General features: G+C 32.7%; 1 pseudogene; it reads right to left on the bottom strand.

The window, feature by feature from the left end:
- Nucleotides 1-2833: 2833 nt before the first annotated feature.
- LOC112481506 lies at nt 2834-2952 on the bottom strand (annotated as a pseudogene).
- Nucleotides 2953-17360: the final 14408 nt, after the last annotated feature.

Here is a 17360-nt window from a genome sequence, read left to right as displayed (position 1 = left end):
CATTTTTGTTATTAATAGTACTTAAGTAAAAATGTTTGTCAACTATAAACTAAATAACGTATTTAAACCCTAGAATACCACTTGACACATAGCACTCACTGTGTAACTGCTATTTTTAAATATTATTTTAAACCGTGATTCATCAAGAGGTATCCTAACTAATAAATTATTAATTTTTAAAATGTTCTGTTTAAAAGTGGGTGAATATCAAAAATATTCATTTGAATATGGTTTTTATTTGATATATTGTAACTTTACATGTGATATAATATGTAGAATATCTACTCTGTAATCTGCAACTATTCTTCTGTATTTTTCATTTCAATATCCTCTTAATACCTTTGGATTTTACAATATTTGACTCTACCGATATAATTCTGGCTATAATTAATAACAGTTGCTTCACAAGGCACATCTCACTTTTGAAAGCGAAAGTAAGTTGGACTAAAAATTTAATACCTGAAAGAGTTAAATTGCCTTTCTATACTTGATTACTTCCTACTGGGGACATGACTGGGGCTCTGCACTATGGAAAACAATGCCAAATAAATACTAAATCAATCAATCAATTGATGAATTAAAAATGACAAGAAATGTTGGCTTTTATTCATTTACTTGGAAATTGGATTATAGAACATACTTCAGAGCCAAAGCAGAGTATGTCACAACAGACTTAGCAACAAATATTCTGAGAAGAGACTGTTGCAGTGACAACATCCAAATACGTTACCACCATATAAATGCAAGGAAAATCACATTATTAATTTTCCAAGTGCTACAAGTATCTGGCATAATAAAGTTAGTGAATATTTTCAATGTCAGACTAAAGACATTTGAGTATCAGAAACTTAGTTTTCTGCCCATTTTTCTGCTTCTGATAGCATATAGTGTGTTTTCAACTGCAAAATATATCAAACAATATTATATTAGAGATAAATGACACCAGTAAAGTTAAAGAAGTGTTACTTCGATCAGTGTTTCAGATTATTACCTCAATATCATGTTGCCAATCTCTAAAGGAACATATATAAAGTTTAACTCATAGAATACATAGATTTATAACTCATCGCATTTTATCTACCTTTAACTAAAGGAGAAGTGACTTTTCCCTTTAGAACTTTAGTTTCACCTAAAAGGAGAAAAAAGGTCTAGGAAAATATGGTGTCATCCCAATTAACTACTGAACCAGATCCACTAATTGTTTTTCAGCTTTGGAGAACATGAAGGTATCCATTGATACTTCTAATCTCTTCAAACTTGCAGTAGCAAGCAGAAAACATAGTTATAAAATTATATATCAAAAAGTAGAAAAATGGGGAGTGAGACATTAAGATAGTGATACCTTAATAAATCAAGTTCATATAGAAAAGGCTCTTTTGCACACAATCGGACTTATTTAAAAGAGAAAAAAAGCAGTGTTGAGTGTGTGTATACATTTACATACAGCTAAGGGAAGCAGACATGCTTTTTTTTTTTTTTTTTACAGCTGTGTGTAAAAATATCAGTGCACAGTTTCTGGCTCAAGCAAAGGAATACAAAGCCAACCAACCCTAGAAAAATGTCTACTATCTTGCATCTGCTTTCTACATACTTTTGTTGCTTTCAGTGATAATTTATTCTTCTTTATGAGGCTAACAGGTTCTGCTTTCCAAGACAATTCCAAGTCTTTAATGTGTTCATTGACTTTTTTGCTTTTATTTTCAAGCCTGTTTTTAGTATTTCAAGTAGTAGCAAGTAGGTTGTAATATCTGAGGTTTTAAATGGAGCTAAGAATCCCAGGAATTCACTTTATTAGAAATAGCCCTAACTTAGAAATTGGGCTAAATTTGTTTCTTTTCCATCACCTTGAAGACAGGTGCCGTTGGAGAGAACAATTTTTTTTCTTTTTTTACCAAATAACAATATACATCTCTGGAAGAGTAAGGTGGATGTTTGATCCCCTAACTCTCAAGGTGAGGAACCCTATGTGCCCAGGGTTACTCGAAGATCTGGATGCCTCTCCACCCACCACAAGTAAATCTGGATCTTTTTTTTTTCCCCACCTAAACACTTCCTCAAATTGTTCTCTTGCAAAGTATAGATTAAGCTTCCAAATTTCATGTCTCTGAAATAAGACACTAAGATGTATATTTCAAGTTTCGAAATATTTGAAAATAATTAGTTGAATGTTATCTGACTTTTAGAATGTCTTTTTATCATTTTACTTCTATATGTAATATATCTGATAAGGAGTTTTACACAATTATTTAATCTATTCAGTAAGTCAGTAAATGAAATTTAGTTTATTGTAAACTTTGAACTATTATAAACATCATAAACAGCTATTATATATTTATAAATATGTTTTTAGAAGTCAAATATTTTATAATACTCAGGTAAAATTTTAAATACACTGTAGATGTTTTTAAAGATATATGTCAGAAAATTAGAAGTCACACTGTACAAAAATGAAATGTCTCACATAAATTAAATCATGATAATAAAAAGTCTACATATCTTCTTGCATTGTGTAATATTGAAATCAGCATTCATCAGATTCAGTTACTCATCATAGCAAAAAAAAGTCTAAATAAAAAAATTCACAAGTTCATAAACCCATGTTATCTATTATAAAATAATAAATGGGAAAGCACACATGGCAAATTAATACTTCTTAAATTTCTAATTTCATTATGATATATTTAATAATGCCAAAGACAAAAAAATCAGAAATATTTGAGAGAGGGTAAAAATAAAAATATAGACTTTTTTTTTTTGGCAAGGCAATGCTTGGTTGACCTCGCAGATTGCAAGGACCTTGTCATCTTACAATTCCTTATTTTTTTATTTTTGACACCTACAGCACCTGGTTTTCCTAGGTGGTCTCTCATCCAAGTACTAACCAGACGTGACCCTGCTTAGCTTTTAAGGTCAGACGGGATCGGGCTTGTTCAGGGTAGCATGGCCATAGACAAATATAGACATTCTAAAATTTGATATTTTCACTCCATGTAATAAAATCAACAAAACATATTGAAAACTTTCAGAAAAAACGTTAACTACATAAATATTTAAAATTGTTTGGAAGCACTTAACTACTTGACTGGAGTGAATATAAATAGTGACAGGAAATACTCTTCAATAATTCAAAATAGAATAAGTGAATTAAAAACGATGCACATTAATAATGTCTGATTGAGACTTCAGTAATTGACACTGGCATTGCCAACTCATTTAAATGAAAATGGGCACTTCCTAAAAAACAGACACACTACTACTGAGCCTTATAATCAGAGTCGACAGTAAAAGCATTAGTGTTCATCTTGTCCAACACAGTCATTTTGCTGATGAAGAGACTAACACAGTTAAGTGCCTTCCAAAAATAAGAAGATCAAGCAATTGAAGAAAAAAAAAAATGAACTTGAACATATGTCTTCTGATTTTAAGGTCAATGCACTGTCTAATATTAATGAATAGAAAGTTTATTAAGCATCAGTTTAGACACTGTAGTAAATTTGGAGAAATAATTATGAAATGGATATCCATGTTCTTCCATGTCCTGTGCTTCATCTAGTTTTATCTCATTATGTAGAGAGACAAGGAAAAATTCAGGATATGATACAATATGTTACACCATTAATGGGAGAACAGCATGTGTTCAAACCAACTAACAGTGATACGTGGTCTGGTCTTAAAGGTAAGAATGTGGAATGTTTTAGAGAAGATTGGTGGTAGAAGGTTAGGTAAAGTGAAACCTGCAACTTTGGTGATAATAAGGCAGAGAAGGAGAACATATGTTCCTGTCATGTGCAAACATCTTGGATGTAAGAAATGATATAAAGTTTAAGAAATTTAAAAGGAATTCAGTTTAATAGCTCTTCTTTGCCTCCTTCTCTTTGTCTTTGTTTATCTTTCTTTGTCTGTCTGTGTTTATAAATCACAGATTAGGATGAAATATGAAGGAGAGAAGAGTTGATAAGAGGAAAAGTAATGGGCAGAAAAGGGTATCTTTTTTAGGGCCTCTGTCTAGCAGATGGTGAAATTCTAATTTTGTGTATTTGTGGTTTCTCAGGTATTGCTCTTCTGAAGATCTTTACATGCAGACCTCTGCCACAAAGGGCGCATTCCTGGTTTACTACTTATAATTACCTCTTAATGCTTGACTTCTGCTGGGTCCCCTCTCCTTGATTTGCCAATTAGTATTTGTCCCCCCCAAAAATAGTGGTACCTAATTCTGAGAATACCACGGTTTATAAGATGTAGACCAACTTTTCCATAGGTTTTTCTAGAAGACCTTATGACTTGAAAAATATGAGTGGGAACCTACTCCCAGCGATAGTGTTAGGGGAGGGATATGTAGCAAATAGATTCTCACTACTGCTTCTCTGCATTTTATGTTTAAATTGGATGATGAGAACTGGTTTTCTGAACTACTTTTTGACAATTAGGCAGTTCCTCAAAATATTACACATAAAGTTACAGTATAGCTCGGAAATTCTATTCTTAGTTATATACCCACAATAGGTATGAAAATATTCAAGAACATCTACATAAATATTCATAGAAGAAATTATAACAGTCAAAAGGTGAAAATAACACAAACGCCCATGAATGATGAATGGATAAACAAAATGTGGTATATCCATATAACGGTTATTTGACAATCAAAAAGAATGAAATACTGATACATACTACAAAATGGATGAAACTGGAAAACATTATGCTAAGTGAAGAACCCAAAGAATACCACATATTGTATGATTTTTAAATTTATAAATATCAAAAATAGGTAGATCTATAAAGGCAGAAAATAGATTAGTGTTTGCATAAGACTGGAAAGGGGTAGCTGAGGACTGACTGCATCTGTAAGCACATAATTTATAACTAGGGGGTTACATAAACTCAGCACAAGTATGGTACTATAAGTCTGGCACAGATTAGGTTTTGGAACACAAATTCTGCACCTGGCAAATGATGTAGATGCAAAGATAATTCTGAGGAAGTAATGATAAGTCATACTTAGCATTTCTTACTTCTGTGGTGCTTTTATCTAATAAGATATAAAGATGCTTTCATCTCCTGTTCAAGTTATAACTGTTCCCTGTTCTGATTAATGGCATATTTTGAAAAGCTACGAATACAGGAAGGTAGGAAGAAGTGCCACTCTGTATAAAGTGTGCAATCATTTTTTTGTACAAGTGAGATCATTTTACTCTCCTCACCATAGGTTTTAAGGGTATGAATACTGAAGACATTTCTGTAACATATTAGTTTTTTAACAGCATTTCTCTTCAGATATAGTAAACAATTTTTCTTCACTGAAGAGAGAGATTAGTTTATGAAAGATGTGAATGACTTCTTGCACAAACCAAGGACTGAGAAAAAGTAACTAGCAGCTAGTTAAAAAATAAAAATTAAAAAAAAGCATCTAGGAGGAAAAAATTAGTGATGTACAGATGTATATGAGGGTGACAACTTTCCTCATATGTTGAAAATATTTTAAAAGTTTGCTCTCTATGTTTTGTATTAGTGTCTAATTATATTTAAAATATTTGATAATCCATAGCTATAGTGCCTTAGTTTATAAGGCACCTCTGCATAATGTGTCACAGTTAATCTTCATAATTATACTAGGTACTTCTTCCCATGTTTTAGAAGCAAAGTTTAAGTCTCTGGGTAAATGTCCACAAAATATGTCCTATATTTCATATACTGGGTTGAAAGTTTCCTACCCTGCCCTATTTTCACTCTAAAACACTCAATGGAATAAACTGTAAGTGGATATGAATCACAGTGGCAAGCTCTGAATATCATAACCTTTCAAAAATATCTCTTCCATTTGTGACAAATCAGAATTAATGAGCATGAAAATAAAATGCCTGAGGCTGAAGTCTCATAAGAGGATACATGGACCTTTACTGCCTGATTTTGTAAAGATTCTCCTTATTCTCTGGTCAAACACAATAGCAGAGCTGTTCTTTAAGGGGTCAGTAACATTTGTGTGTATGTGTAGTGGGTATGTGAAATCATATGTAATATATTCAATTTGTTCAAGAACTCAGGTATGCTCTAGCAGAGAAACTAGCTTCTTTCCACAGGATAAAGGCATAGTTGCTAAAATACATGTTGGTGATAAATAATTTTCTTGAGTGCATATACAGGAAAAAATTAAAATAATTCTAGACCGTTGAAATTCAAACAAATTTGTGAAGCTGATTATTCCAGATTTCTAATTGTCCTTATTTAAATATTTATTTATTTTTATTTGCATTTTATTATTTATTTAATGTTTTTAAAAGTAAATTTTAGTTTTTCTTCTTAATTTTAGAATATTCTAAAATTATATTATATTGCCTGAGCACTCTCATGCCTCTAATTTCTACATCTGTAATTAAGTTAAACACAGCATTACTTCCAGAATGGGTATATATATTTATATCTAGACTTCTTTCCAGTATTTTTAATTCCTTTACATGTCACCAATGAATTATGTCAATCTCTTGATAAAAATAACATCTTCAAATGAGCAAGTAATTAAACACACACATCCACACATATACACATGTGCTCACATACAGAGATACATAGATTGATTGATGGATGAATTTATCTAGACTTTTAAGATAACAATTTTATAAAATTTATATTCTTTATATTTTTACTTCATTTACTTGTTTCTATATTTATGTTTATGGATGTAACTTAATATATTTGTTTTACTTTTATAAATACTTAATTTCATTGCCTAAAGCAACATTAAATTTTGTTTATATATTTTAGATCAAAACAGCAATATTTCTGAGTCAAGTGATTAAAAAATGTGATATATTTGATTTATCTGTTTTCTTCTGGCAAATGTATATGTATATGTTGTTCTCCAGACGCATTGTACATACTTTGAATTTAACTTAACCTTTTGATACACTGAATACCATTATTTTAATGATTTTTCCAATTTGATAAGAAATATACTTACATTTTCATTTTATTTTTATTTAATAATTCGCTGATGCAGTTGAACATTTCACAATATTTTGAAGTAGTCATAAATTAAGTCTCACATAAAATAAAATGTTCTATAACTATACTGTTTAACTTATAATATTGTTAAAGTAACTCATAAATTCAAATATACTAAAGAGAGAAATTAAGTGAGGTGAATATCCAAAATTAATATTTATGTTTGTTTTGAAAGACTCTATATCAAACCTATAGAATATATTCCTTCAGCTCTCACCATTTTTTTATCATGTATATGGAAGGTGATTTCGAGCAAGAGAATAATTAAATATGCAGTTGCCCAGAATCTTGAAATAATTTACAGTAACTTTTAATACTTTTGTAATGGAAAGTGTCAGCGATAGAGACTCTTAATTTATGTGAGATGATAATTAGTAAATGAAAATGACTGCCATTAATACTTTTTTGTATCTTATATTTTATTAACATTTTCAATACCAATATTTTTTCTCTTCATTTTCTGAGTTACCACAGGTTTTAAAAACTTATTTGTATAACCTTTTGTGATAATGTACTTAATACATGAATGGAAGCTTGAAAGAATTGCTTCTATTACCACTCAAGTTTCTTTCAAGTTTCTTAGGACCCATAGTAGTTCTGCACATTTCTGATGTTTTATGAGAGACGTACTTAGATTGCTCATTTTTCGAAACTGATAAGTATAATTGAGAAAAAAATATGTATTGTTTTAGTATTTATATGTATGTTAAAAAATGGGTTCTCTGAAATAAACAGTAATTCTGTAATCCTTAATATTTATAGACTTTAAACATAGATTTTGATCTGATTGTTTAGGTAGCATCCTTACTTCAGATTTTAAAGGTTCTGGGAAAAAGAGAGGCAGAAGAACTAATAATCTTATTTTAGAAAATACACTGGAATTTGATAGCATATCATATATAATCATTTTAATCCCTCTACCAAAAAAGTGTATTAAATATTGTCATTTGATAGTAACATTAATAATGGAACTAGTGTGAAATTCATATACTTGTATTTATTATTCAAAGAATAGCTATACTTACATTATGCTTTTTAAAATAAATCATGGGCTTGTGTTATGCAATGTGAATGTTTTTAAAGAATTGTCATTAGGGAAAATGGAACTCCCTCCAATTGCACAATGTGAAATCTTTGAAAATAGCTGCTTTTAAAGGCAATCAAGAAACTTGTATGGTATCATGGTGTTAATTAGTAATCAACTTTTGACACAGAGCACTGATTATTTGTTTTTTTCTTTCAAAGTAAAAATTTTTGTACTTTATTTTTTGATTATTCTTATTTAAGTGTAGTTGCTCCACAATTTTATATCGTTTACATTAGTTTCAGATATACAATATAGTGATTTGACATTTTTATACCTTGCAATGTGATCATCTATCACCATGAAAACTTATCACAATATTATTGACTATATAATTTATTTAATAAAATAAATTTATGAGAATATACACATCATTAATAATTTTAATAGTTAAAATAATAATTAGCGGTTATAATTCTTGCTAGTCATAATGTATGAGATATCAACTTCTGATTTTCCTAACCAAATGGAATTCATATAATTTTATTTTTCATAGAATTGGATTTATATGGTTTTGGATCAAGAATGAGATGTCTAATTTATCCATTACAGCAATCTTTATTCTTAAAACATTACGATATCTCTTCTCACATGTTATTCTGCAATATGAGCTTGTCTCTCTTCTATCAAGAGCTGAAGTATTATACTTCTTCATGTACTTGAACTTGACCAATAAAATATTGCAGAAATGATGCTGAACTAAGTAGTGAGCATAGTCTAAATTTCCCAGTTAGGTTACATTTTCGAGAAACCCTGTAGGAGGTAACTTACTCTAAGACAAAACATTCCATTAAAAAAAAAAAGAAAAAGTAAAAGGAAAAATGAGAAAAAATAGAGAGAGGAAGAGAGCAAGAGCACTCAGATGTGTAAATGAGGAAATCATGTAGGAAATGGATCCACCAGCTTTAGGCACTCCATTTTCTTCCATGTGGATCAGATATGAACCTTTAATTGGGCCCTTCCACAAAAACACAAGCAAACGATTTTTTTGTTAGTTTTCTAAACCACTAAATTTCAGCCAGTGAGTAATGTGGCACAAGGTATCTGAAACACCCATGCTCACATGGAAGAAATATAAAAGTACAATGAAAATATAGGTGATTAAATTCTATTAGTAATGGAGAATAGTAGATCAACAATTAAAATTAGATTGTGTAAGGTAGCTCGATTATTTCTTGACTGCTTAGTATCTGTTTTTTTACAGAAACTGCCCTTTTCCCCACCTGATAGTGTCAACATTATCATTGTCCTTTTTTCCTTTTTGTAGGTAAAGACCCAAGATAACCAGTAATCCCCAACTCCCCATATGTAGTAATTGGATTAAAAGTTACATAAAACTAGATAATAAAAATCCTTTTGATGGAATCATTATTGATTTTAAGGAGAAGAGAATCTTTCTTTTTGAAATAATTCAATTAATTAGACTGAGAAGCAGTCGATCCTTGGGCTGCCAGTGGACATTAAGGCCAACATGTGAAGAAGGCCATTTTTTAAATTTAAGAATTTAAAAATGTAGATAGATGAGAGATATAGATAGGTAGATGATAGATAGATGATACATAGATGATAGGCAGATACATACATACATACATACATACATATATACATACATACATATATGCATACATAGAAAGAATAGATTAAAGTGAAGAAGAAAGTGATAATCTAAAGGCATCTTTTGAACTCCAAGACCCAGTAATGCCTTAAACAAGAAGTTTTCCTTTGATTTCAGTTATGCAAGCTTCAAAATATCATTTTTTTGCTTGAACAGGTTAGGATTATTTTTCTTTTACTAAAACTGGTAGTCCTGACTAAACAAACTATATTGAATGTTCTGTGATCTGTGGGGATGGAAAGAAATCATAACAGAGACCCTGCCACCATGAGTTTATTATCAGGTTAAATTTAAATAGGAAAATGTATCAACATTTATTTAAAACAATTTTGGAGCATTTATTATGTGCAAAAATTTGTACGAAACATATAGAGGTGTACATACATGTCTATATTGTACATGTTTTCAAGAAATTAACAACATGTTGAGAAATTTTTGTTATTAGATAGATAATATAAAACTTATGGGTCCCAGAGTATGAGAATTTGGGATGAAAACGAAGCCCTTGATTACCAAGAATTCTCATGGGAACATACAGTTGTTAAACACTGAGAAATAAATATCTCCAGTCCTTTTTTTTCCTTCCACAAGCTGCCCTCAGAGGGCACAAGTCTCAAGAGACTAATCTTTCCACAGAACACTGGGGCTGTTTGAGTGTGTATAGCAGTATTGTAGAAAAAAAAATTCCATCCTAACATTCATATTTTATTGGTTCTTCAGCATGGAAGGGGGCATCTATATAGATGACAGTATCAAGTCCATATGAAGTTATGTTTTCTTTCTCCACCATTGGATCCAGTAGAATGCCGCTGTAGTGTAAGATACCTCCATCATAGAATAAGCTATGTTCTTATTTCTTCTACTGATTAGTTTTTTATGTACTTAACCATATAGTTTCCCCAGCTGAGTCAATCTCGTCTAAATACCTTAGCTATTTTAGTAATTACCTCTTCTGTAAGAAATATCCCTCTGAGCCTTTTCACTTGCTCTAATCTGGCATCAGTATTCTCCAGGCTTACTGCATATCGGATATATTTGAAATGCCATTTTAAAAAACTACAATAATAATAGCACACACACATACTAGCTCTCATTTCCTGGCATTTCACTAAGTGGTTTACCTTTAATAATTCAATTAATTAGACAATATTTTATATATGAAGGTTCAGAAGTAAATACAGAAAATATGATTTTTCCCAAGATCATAAGCTAGCAAGTGACAGAGGTGGAATTGTAACAGAGCAATCTATGTCCAGAGTCCTTGTAGGATCTGAAAATGACTTTTAAATGATAATTTAGGAAGATATAAAATCCTTTTGTAAATTGTTGCTTTATTGTTTTCTTTCTTTCTACTTTTTGAGATACCTAATTGATATATCTGCAGCTCACCCAGACTGATAGTTAAGGCTTCTTCCAATCAACAAAAACTCTCATAAACTGTCTCACTGACAAGCTGAGCTCTTGTTAGATTGATCCCTTTATCATTATGAAAGATCCCCTTTGTCTCTTATTATGACCTTCATTCTCTAAAGGCTGTTTTGTCTGATATAAATATTGCTACCCAAGCTTTTTTTAAAATTTCAATTTGCATAAAATATTTTTTCATCCTTTTACTTTCAGTCTGTGTGTCTTTCAATCTGAAATGGGTCTCTTATAGACAGCATATTTATGTGTCTTGTTTTCTTGTCCATTCAGCTACCCTATGTCTCTTGATTTAATTCATTTACATTTAAAGTGATTATTGATAGGTTCATAGTTATTGCCAATTTAGTATTCACATATATAACTATATGTATACACACACACATATATGAACATATGTGTGTATATGTATGTGTATGTATTCCCCCCGCCCCTCGCCCCTTCTTTTTCTTAAAGGAGTCCCTTCAGCATTTCTTATTAGACTGGTTTGGTAGTGATGAACTAGTTTGACAGATTGGTAGTGATGAACTCTTTTAGCTATTTCCTCTCTGGGAAGCTCTTTATCTTTCCTTCAATTTTAAATGATAGCCTTGCCACGTAGAGTAGCCTTGATTGTAGATCCTTGCTTTTCAACATTTTGAATATTTTGTGACAGTCTTTTCTGGCCTGCAAGGTTTCTGTTGAAAAATCAGCTGACAATCTAATGAGAGCTTCTATTGTAGGTAACTAACTGCCTTTTTTTGCTGCTTTTAAGATTCTCTCTTTGTCTTTAACCTTTGGCATGTTAATTATGATGTGCTTGGTGTGGGCTTCTCTGGGTTCATCTTGTTTCGGACTTTATGTACTTCCTGGACTTAAACGTCATTTCCTTTACCAGGTTAGGAAAGTTTTCAGTCATTATTTCTTCAAAGAGGTTCTCAATTCTTTGTTCTCTTTCTTCTCCTTTTGGTACACCTATGCTGTGAATGTATGCTTAATGTTGTCACAGAGGTCCCTTAAACCAGGAGTCCCCAATCCCCTGGCTGCAAGCTGGTACCGGTCTGGGTCTTGTTAGGAATGGGGCCACGCAATAGATAGTGAGGAGTTGGCTAGCAAGCAAAGCTTCATGTATATTTGCAGCTGCTCCCCAGCACTAGCATCACCGCCTCAGCTCCACCTCAGATCCTTAGATTCTCATAGGAGTACTGGTCCCTGGTGCCAAAAAGGTTGGGGACTGACTGCTGCCTTAAACTATTCTCATTTATTTAATTCCTTTCTTCTTTTTGCTGTTCCAGTTGGGCATTTTCTGCTACCATGTCTTCCAAATTGCTGATTCAAACCTCTGCTTCATCTAGTCTGCTGTGATTCCTTCTATTGTATTCTTCATTTCAGTTATTGTATTCTCTATTTCTGATTGGCTATTTTTAATGGTTTTTATGTCCTTTTTGTGTTTACGATCTCTTTGTTGAAGTTCTCCCTAGTTCTTGGAGCATCCTTATAACCAGTCTTTTGAACTCTGTATCTGGTAGATGGCTTGTGTTTGTTTTGTTTAGTTCTTTTTATGGAGTTTTCTCCTGTTTTTTTTTTTTTTTTTTGGGGGGGGGGGGAACATGTTTCTTTTTCTCTTCATTTTGGCTACCTCTCTTTGTATTGTTTCTATGTATTAGGTAGATCTACTATATCTACCTAATACATAGGTGGCCTTACACAGTAGGTGTCCTGTGTGGCCTAGTAGTGCACTCTCCCTGATCACCTGAGCTAGGTGCTCCGGGAGTTTCTCTTGTGTGTGTTATGTGTGCCCTCCTATGGTAGTTGAGCCTCAATTGCTGTTGGCAAGGTTAATGCGACCCTCAGTTTGACTGGTAGTGAGTATTGGCCCCAATTACAGCTTAGAAGCTCATGTGCAGAGGCTGACCCCACTGAGCAGGATTCACTCTAGTGTGCTCTGGTTCTTGCAAGACAACCCTTTCAGTGTGCTGTTTGTGGGGCTAACGGGGTTGGGGGGTGTTCTGTTGTAATCTGAAGCCAGCCACTGGATATGTTGTTTCCAGAGCCTCTTGAGACAAACTCCATTGCAGTCCAAGGTTAGCTGCCGCCTGTGACTGGCCCAGGGCTACCTGGTAAGAGCTATAAAGTGATTCACAGTTGGTAGCTGCCTGTGCTGGACCTGAAGGCATGTGGGAAATGCTTCACACACTGCTAACCAAGGCCAGCTGCTACCAGTACCAGGCCTGGGGCAGCTCAGCAAAAGGCCCAGGACATTCTGAGGCCTGCTGCCACCACCTGCCGGCTGTCCCTAAGGTTCAGCCACTGAAAGAGTCTTAGGCAGTAAGCGAGTTGTTTGAGGCAGAGTCTCAAGGAGTCATGAGAGTGGAGCAAGTGGAGTTTACCAGGCCAATACAGATTCAGATTTGGCTGTATAAGAAGAGAGCTCAACACAGGGTCAACGGTGGCCGTCCCTCCAGACCTTGCCCTGAAGCCACACAACTCAGTCTCTCCCTGTACCTCTTTGGCATTTCCTGAGATGCTGTCCCTCTGCTGGAGCCTAGGTGAGTACCTGTGAGAGAGTGAGTCTGTGTGTTGGCCCTTTATGAGGATGCCTGGGTTTCCAATAGCCTTTCATCTCACCTGGTGAATGAAATCCCTGCTGATTTTCACAGCCAGATGTTATGTGGGCCTCTGCCCACCACTAGTGCTCTGTGCTGGGAGGGGCCTTGTGTGGAGCTGAGACCCCTTGCTCCTCAGAGGAGGAAACTCCACAGTCAGGTATCCCTCCCAATTCTCAACTGCCATGCGTGGGTGTGAGGCCAATCTATGTCATGTCTCCACTCATCCTACCAGTCTGGACATGGTTTGTATTGTATATCCTTAGTTATAGAACTTCTGTTCAGTTGGTTTGTTCTCCAGGTTAATTGTTCTATAATTTGATGTAATTTTGATATGATCATGGGAGGAGGCAAGCGCAGCGTTTACCTACTCCTCCATCTGGATCAGAACTCTGACATCTTTACGGTTTTAAATGTTCTAGATTACCAGTTTATTATAAAAGGATATAACTCAGGAATAGTCAGATGGAAGAGATGCGTAAGGCCTGGTGTGTGGGAAGGGGCATGGAGCTTTCCAGCCCTCTTTGGGGAGCACTCTCCCAGCACTTCCTCCTGGGTTCACCAACTTGAAAGCTCCTAAATGTTTATAAAATTAAGCAAAAATTATATAGTTAGAAACATATTATTTAAAGAATCTTAATAACATATGGTTCAACTAATTATTTGTTAAAGTTTAACAAAATACAAAGTGCTATGAAATTACAAAACCGCTTTTTCTATGTTGATTATAGATTTTATTTTACATCTACCAATGTAAGTCCGTGCTGAGTATAAGGATAATATATTATATATGTTTTTATTTTTGTTTCTGTGCTATAATTATTTAGTAATTTTATATTAAGGAGGCTAGCATGTTCTTGTAGATTGAAGAGCTAACTGGCACTGTGTTAAATGAGGGAGAACTTCTATTTATCTCCAACAAAGGTGCAAATTAATAAGGACATAATTCTAGTTAAAATTAAGTAATGAAATGGGAAGATATAGATTTTATATGTGAGTGATAGCTCTTAAGCCATAGATGAGAATAAATTATTACTCCTATAATTTTCAAAAGATTTGCTCTGATTTACATTGTTTTAAAAAAGACCTCAAAAGAGTAAGGTCTATATTCTTAAACTTTTTGCATATGTCTTTGATTATATTTAATGCTAACGTGTATTTACTTTCAATCCTTTTTGCCTCTGATGAGGAGCAATGTCAAATTTTTTTATCTACTTACTTTATAAACCTCAAAATATTTAGTACATAGATAATTCTAATACGTAACTGTCACCAGGATTTCAAAGTTAATTGACTTTTTAAACAGTAGAAACTAAAGCAAAAAAAAAAAAAGTTTGTTCCATTATTTTATCGTTAGCTTAAAGTATTATCTATTGCTGCCATAATTACTGAAATTCTTTGAACTGAATATGTTTTTCTCCTTCTTCTCTTATTTCCATCCCCAAAGCAATTTGATTAAAATTTTAAGTCCCTTAACAAACTCCTTCTTTTTGAATAATACCCACATGCTTATAGGAGTTCCTATGAGGTTTTGTTCAATTAAAAATGTCATTTGAGATGTAGCAAATTCGGAGGTATTACTAAGAACATCTATTTCTAATTATCAGAAAATGTTATAAATAAGGCACGTTCGTTCTTGGGAAAGCCTAAATCTAATATGTTAAAACAAAGTTATATAAGATATGGTAGGCATTTATAAAGGATCACATATAACATTTAAAATTGTTTTTTCAGTTTCACTTTAAAACTGTTTAGCTTTCAGGGGAATGAGCTAGAGTTCCACTGCATAAATAGAGAAAAAATGGATAAGGAATAAAAGCTTATGTGGAAAATGATTATTAATAGAATGTCTTAGGTAGTATCTTATTAAAATAATGACCTTGAAATCTAGTAGTGATTTGAGAAGTTAAAATGTATTTTATGGGGAATGTATATAAAACTAAAATAATTCACTGAGATTAGATTCAACAAGCAAAATTTTTTTTCTTTAAATTTTGAATAGAAATATATGACTGTAAATTTTATAGTTTGTTCTATCCGGACCCTGAGAACTCTCCTCAAACAATTAATTGTGATTGTTCCCTCTAATTGAGATTTGGTTTGACTTTATGCTAATAAATTAGCCTGTGTTGTGCATCATTTTAAATGCTCCAGTGAATACACAAATTTTCCAATTTCAAATGAATTCAATATTTTACTGAGGTGACTCAGCTTAGCTCCTCATTAAAGTTTCAGGAAAAAGAATAAAAATGTATATCATTGTACATTAATGTAGTTTTTAAAATATTTACACTAAATTTCTAACTTAGAGTGTTATACCCCAAAATGTACGAAAGAAGATATTAAAGCAATTAAAAGAATAGACTGTGCTACTTAATGTATAAGTAATTTTAGAAATTGTGGTCACTCTAGATTGGTTCTGAGCCTCCCAGTATTTTAATAAACTAGAGGTAGAAAAATGGTGTAGGTACTAGTAGTTAAACATAAGTTTGAAAAATTGAAAATTCTCTTACCATTTTGCGTTATATAGACAAAACACATAAATTTTGAAGCAAGATTTCAATAATTACTTCAAGTAATTTATTTTATTGTTAAAATCTAGCTGCTTTTGATGGCAAGTATATTTGTAAAATTACTTCATTTGTTTGTAGGCGAGAATTTACAAGGTAGAAGTCATTCATTAGACTTCTATAGATTTTGTACACACAAAAAATGCATAAAAATGGGAAATATGAAAATACTACCCTTTGACGTACATACTTAAGGTACTCTAGATTGTTCCCACATTAATGTCAAAATTAATTAACTTACCATATAAAATCTTTCATTACCTAAACTTTGTTCTCTGTTCACTTAACCTTACAGTGACAGCCATGTTTCTCATTTCTATATTATTTCTCACTTCAGGACAGTTGTACATTCATTTCTACCTAAAATTCACCTTCCCACCTCTACCTTTTCCCATTATCTGGTTAAATACTAAGTGTCCATTATGATCAGTTTCAAATTTCTCTTTTGTGCTCTCAAGACACCTGTACATTCTCAGGTTAGTTAGTACATCACGTTGTCCTTATAGTAACATTCTCGGCAACTAACATAATATATGTAATAGCGTAGTTATGCAATAGTCTACAACATCTCTTTGGGAACCAAAAGAAATAAATGCATACACTAATGCACAGTGTGCGTGTTTAGCAAAAAGGGAGATCAGATTGAACTGGCAGGGTGAGGGTTTTGAGAGTGGAATATAGGTTAGGAAAATGATGTATGAGTAAACTTTAGATATTCAGAGAGGACAAAAACAATATTACAGAGGGACTGGTTTGAGCAAGACTTTGAAATTCAAAATGATTGCAATTTGCTTGGGGAACATATATTAAGTAGAAATGGGAACACTCCACAGACTGTGAGAGGTGCAGATTTGATCATGTCAGTTGATAATTTCAACTAGGACATTTCAGATCGACCACTAAATACCCAGGCCCAACAAGCATATTAAAAGACACTGTGACATCTCAATAAAGCTGGAAAAAAAAAATAATAATAAATAAATAAAAGAAAAGATAAAAGAAAAAGAAAGACATTGCTAAAAACTGGAAAGCCACATAAGACTTAACAGCATGAATTCTAGTGACAGTCCTCAAACTATTTCATC

Source organism: Pteropus alecto, unplaced genomic scaffold (assembly GCF_000325575.1).
Source record: "Pteropus alecto unplaced genomic scaffold, ASM32557v1 scaffold72, whole genome shotgun sequence".
Taxonomy (NCBI): Eukaryota; Metazoa; Chordata; class Mammalia; order Chiroptera; family Pteropodidae; genus Pteropus; species Pteropus alecto.
This window is presented reverse-complemented; position numbering and strand designations above follow the sequence as displayed.